Here is a 6,000-nt window from a genome sequence, read left to right as displayed (position 1 = left end):
TATATAATCCATATTTTTATCTTTTTTTCATCACATCATCTCTTTACTTTTCTGCACATCTTTTCGTAAAAAGACAAAAAGTACACTTATTTAGATCGTTTCAAACAAGCAGAAAACACCATGTTAGTTTCCACATGACGTAAAAAAATATATTGTTATATTAAAGTTTGGGTTTTTATTGAAAGTGTGAGTAGGGATATCCACGGGATGAGTTTGTCATCCCCTGCCCCCACTCTTGCTTTCAAACCCCAATCCCATTACAGGTAGAATTTTTCAACCTTATCCCCACCCCCCGCGGATTCTAGTGGATGCTCGACCACATTTCAAATACCCAAAAGATTAAGAATTATTTAAATCCTTAACACACTCAATGATTTCTCTTATTTTCATATATATAAATAATGAGACTTTTAGAATTATTATTTATTTATATTTAAACAAAACCACATACTTTTAATATTTTTTTTTTTATATCTAATTATATTGGGTTGGGTTGGGATCAGAGGAGGCGATACCTGTCCCGCCCCACCCCCATTGCAAGTGACCAAAATATAATCTACCAAAATTCGCTCCATTCGGGCAGATATGAGCGGGTCTCTGCATATCAGATTAAAATGGCCGTCCCTACGTTTGAGTTATATATAATAAAATGGTTTTGTTAACATGTACCCTTAGAACACATGTTAAGAATGTAATTAATGATGGTAACTACCTCCATTTGTATAGGTAATACAAAATACCAAGTAGAAATAAATATGGTGATTTTAAAAAAAGTAGACTTTTTTACGTTGATAGATTTTTAGAATAATAAATTGACCTATGTATAAGATTTAAAAATTAATATGTAGTGTTAGTTTAAATAAATAAAACCACCTTGTATTAAGAAAAATTAAAAAACATGTAACGTAAAATATCTAGAAGCTCATATTGCATTAAAAATTAAAAGTAGTTAAAATAAAATAAAATAACCGTACCCTCGTAAATAAAAAACAAAAAATATTAAAATAGATTTATAAATCAGATAAACTATATACATATTTTTCATCTGAAAGCTCACTTAAGTCTAAACAATTTTTTGAAATGCATTGATGAATCTCACTTACAATTAAATTTTCATTTTATTAATGTTATAATATCATAACCAACAAAAAAAAAAAAAATCCATTGATACTATAATGTTACAACCAAAAAAACAAAAATAAAAATGCATTTCAATTTATTTCAAAAATTAAAACCCAATAAATAAAATTAATTTATTTAGAATTTTATAATCACTGTATGTGTTGCAAAAAAATTTTAAAAAATTATAAATATAATAAAATATAATAAAAAAAAGGAAAATTAAGGCACTACATGAAAAAGCACCTTTGCCGACTAAATTTTTAGTCGCCAAAAGTCTGTTTTTAGTCGCCGAAAGTCGAGTTTTTACTTCAGCGACTAATTTTTTTAGTCGCCCATTTTGTCGCGCATATATGGTCGCCGGAGGTATTGGTGACTAAAATTTTTTTAGTCAGCAAAAAATACCTCTTTGGCGACCAACGATTTAGTCGCCAATAGTGATTTACAGTTTTTAAAATCACACATTTAGCGACTAATCTTTTAGTCGCCAATAGTTCATGAATCGCCGACTAAACCGTTTAGTCGCCCAAAATAAACACTTTTTGGCGACTAAAATAGTCGCCAAAGGTGCTTCCGTGAAAAAAAAAAAAAAAAAAAAAAAAAAACCAAATTTTTTGCTTTTTCTAAGATTCAAACTGCCAACCTCTCCCACATTCTAAACCTTTAGCCACACACTCTCTCCACTATGTCACTACAACACCACATAAATATATGTGCAACATATATTATTTATATACTATATTGACCCGTATTAATATCTAGCTATATATACAAAAATAATTATTTTTATTCAATATAATTTATGTAAAAAATAAATTATTTACTAAAAAAAATTAGATCACTTTTGGCGACTAAATCTTTTTTAGTCGCCAATTGTATAGTTTTGGCTACTAATTATATTTTAGTCGCTAAAAAAATTCATTTCCGCCGAAAAACCTCCTCTTTTGGCGACTAAACCTTTACTTTGGGCGACTAAACTGCATTTTAGTCGGCAATTCTTGACTTTTAGCTACTAAATTTTTTTTAGTAGCCAAAAAGCTTCACTTTTAGCTACGAAATTGATTTTTGTCGGTAAAACACGTATAATCAACGACCAAACTATTTTTTTGTCGCCAAAACCTATACTTTTGGCTACTAAATGTTTTTAGTCGCCAAAAACCTTCTCTTTTGGCTACTAAAATTTTTTTAGTCGCTAAAACCCCTATATTCGGTGACTAAACTGACTTTTAGTCGCTAAAACCCCTACATTTGGCTACTAAACTGTTTTAGTCGCCAAAAGTGTCCACTTTTGGCGACTAATTCCATTTTAGTCGCCAATTCTGCTACTTTCAGCGACGAAAAATCTATTTTTAGTCGCGAAATCTGCTTTTTCTTGTAGTGAGGGATGAAATTGAGGGAAATACAAAAGAGGTATTTTAGTGTCTATGTAAAAAATTATCTAATACTAACCACTTCGAAAACTTTTATTATTTTCTATACAAATAGGAGTAATTATACTTTATTTAATATTTTGTTAATGTATGCCTTTAGAGCACATGATGACAAAAGTCTTAATAAAATATATTTATATTACGTGATTGTCAATCTATTATTTTCTGTCTAATTTTAAACATAAATTAGCTTTTGCAGTAAATTAAAAAAAACTTGACGCATGAAAGACTAAAGTGAAATTCTTTTTAAAGAGTTAGAGTGGGAAAATGGCTGAACATAACGGGATAGAGTGTAATTTACCCAAATCAAAAGATAACTTTTATATTGTGTTTGGTTCAAGAATTTGAGAGAAAATTTGTGGAGCAAAATGAAAAGTTAAAAAAAAAACACTTATATTTGATTCATTTTAGGTTGATTACAGCAAGACTCATTTAATTATTAGCCAATATTATTTTATTCCCTAATTTACGAAACCACACATATTGATCATTTCAACTATAAAAAGCGTACAAATGCCCTATTTCTAAGGTGGTCTGTAGGTGGTGAAAGTGATTCATTTTTATAGTATACATTGCTTTTTACTAATAATAATATTATAAATCAGAAATTTTATTCAAAATTTTATTCATAAATATCAATATATAGTTTAGATTCATTCTAAATATAGATACCACACTACATCAATTAAATCTCAACCCCACATTTGTTTCCATGATAGATTCCTCGACCATAATTCTGGTAGAGTAGACTTATGCTGTATTTTGTTGGGGATTTGAGAAGGAAAATGGAAAAGGTAAGCGAAATGTTTCAAATTATTTTACAAATCCCCCAACTAAACACAACGTTGCTATTTCACTAATAATTAAGAGAGTCTCAATGTAATTAACATTTTTTCTATAGATGTAATTAACGTTTTTTCCTTTCTTTTTTCTTTTACAAATAAAAAATTAGTTTATATTTTTGTCATTTCCATCTCCTTTTTTCTTTTTCTTTTTTTTCTTCAAATCTCTAATCAAATTTAAAATCCAATAACAACTTAAGGTTGTATTTGAATAATAAATTTGGATAGTGATTTGAAAAGAAAAAAGGAAAATATAGGTGAAATGTAATTATATTTTATTCACATTTGATCTAATTTTATTTTTTTTCCTTTCAAAATTCTTACTTAAACTTATGATTAAAAAATAATCTAAGAATAAAACTTCACATACACAAGCTCCCCAAGTGGCATAAGTAGGGAGCTAGGCATTGGAACAACAGGTAGACATTCACGGGTGCCGTTGTGCACCACTTCTAGTTCACCAACAATTGGGTGCCTTTATTTACACACCACATTTAGTCTTAAGCCACACCATTAATTGGTTATTTTTTATTACAATAATTACCTTACATAAAATGACCAAAATAACCACAAAAGAATGTCAATACACCTCCCCCACACCACCACTCTCCACCGCCTGATTCTATCTGTGGCCACTGTCACTGAAACCCAGCCACCATCGCAACCCCCACAACCTCCCTACCTCGCCAGCGACCCCTTTCCCTATGCAAACCCTTCTCCCTTCCCCCATCAACGAACAACCCAGTCTCCCACTTCGACCATGGCTCATTTTTCTCTATCGCACACACACAGAGAGAGAGAGAGAGAGAGAGAGAGAAGCCTAGGGTTTTCAGATCTAGATCTAGGGCTTGTAGGAGTTTAATCGTGCAAACCAGATTCAATGCTTCGATCTAGGATTTCAAGCTCTGATTCGAAGCTTTGCCACTGCAGTTGTCTTCAGCAAGAAACTCCTCTCCGATCGGTTGGGGAAGATCTCTGTAAAGGGAGGGTTGTGGTGGTGAGGATAGGTTTGGTAGTTTTTAGAGAGAAGAAGAAGTAGGCTATGAGATGGGATGGGATGAAAGGTTGTGGCGACGATGGTGGGGAGGTGGTTGAGCCGGTGGTGGAGGGAAGAAGGGGGTGTGTAGACACCCCATTTTTGACCACCCTTAAGACTTGGGCACCACTGATTGTTTACTTGGTAATAAAATATGTGCAGTGCAAAGGTTCGATTTCTTCGGTAAGGAGAGAGCCAAATCCCAACTTCATACCCCTTTTTGGACCAAAATTATCATGATCAAAAGATTTTAGACCTTAAAACCCTCTTTCAAAATATTTTTGAAAAGAAGTTTCTACGAAGTTTCAACACTCGCATTTTGTTAAATGTTGCACCTTTCGGTAAATCGAGCAAGGACAAAGTGGAAATGAATGAAAGAGAGGTGAACTCTTTGAAAAATCTTTCAAAACACCTTGCTTAGGCATTTGGAGTTGAATAAAATTGGAGGAGAGGGAAGAAACCTAGTTGGGGAAGAAGATGAGCATAAACCGTTAAGAGAGAGTCGAGCAGCACTCGCTAAATCAGGCCTATCTATTCGTATACATAGATTTCAGATACGAGGCTATCACCGTTGGAAAGAAGACTTTCGGGGCTTCATTTTACACTTAAGAATCTCCTAAAGCCGAGTCCGGATGGGGGAGATATGTCTGGTTAAAGTTGGGCATCAATCTGGGTAGGATCAAAACTGAGTGGCTTCACTAAAAGAGGGATATCTCTTAGTACAGTTTGAATTTTGATGTTAGGCCACCACCATTGGAAATCTTACTTCTGGGGCTTCAATTTGGACACAAGAATGACATGCAAAGGACTCCAGATGATGGAGTTATGCCCGTTTGAAGTTGGACCTGCAGAATAGATTTTCTCTGCCGGCCACCAGTGAAGGGTGTCGGCCATTGATGATCAGTGCCGGCCATCATTGATGGCTGGCCGGCCAACATTGATAGCCAGCCAGCCACTAATGTCCAGAAAGCCTAGAATTTGTAGATATTTCTCCTCTAATTGTCCTACACTGCTCCAAATATTTCCAAACTCAGATATTTCAAATTGAGGCTCTTGTATTGCTATATATGGAGGATATATCTCATATATTGAGAGGTTGGCAATTTGGGAGCTTCTTACACTAAAATCCTCTCTCTCTAGAAGATTTGTGAGCAAATTCTCCCCTCTCTCCAAAATTCTCTCTCTCTCCTCTTGTTTTAGGCTTGAAAGTGAGAACTCCTTGCATATTTGCCTAGAGATCCTTAACCAAACTTGCATATCTTTGGGTTGAGGTCCCTTGGAACCTATTTTGAGCTGTTGAAGGCTGGTTTTGGCTCAGATTTGGGGCTGTTTTGCTACTGTGCTTCAAAGGTAACCTCTTACCCTCTTTAAGCTTGTTTTGCATGCTTGTTTTGTCATCAATTCAAACTATTTTTGAGCTGGCTTTCAACTGAAAAAACCTCTGTTTTTCAGTCCTAAAAATGGTGGTTTAAGCCCTTTTTGTGTTAGGGGGTTGTCCCTCCCTTTGCTCTTTGGCTTGTAAAGCCTTTTGGGCCCTCTTTCAAAGCTTTTCCAACAACCTTTTTTTTGGCCC

The sequence above is a fragment of the Camellia sinensis genome, chromosome 7 (assembly GCF_055761805.1).
Source record: "Camellia sinensis isolate YWXY chromosome 7, ASM5576180v1, whole genome shotgun sequence".
Classification (NCBI taxonomy): Eukaryota; Viridiplantae; Streptophyta; class Magnoliopsida; order Ericales; family Theaceae; genus Camellia; species Camellia sinensis.
The sequence above is the reverse complement of the archived record's forward strand: the minus strand, read 5'-3'. Positions refer to the sequence as shown.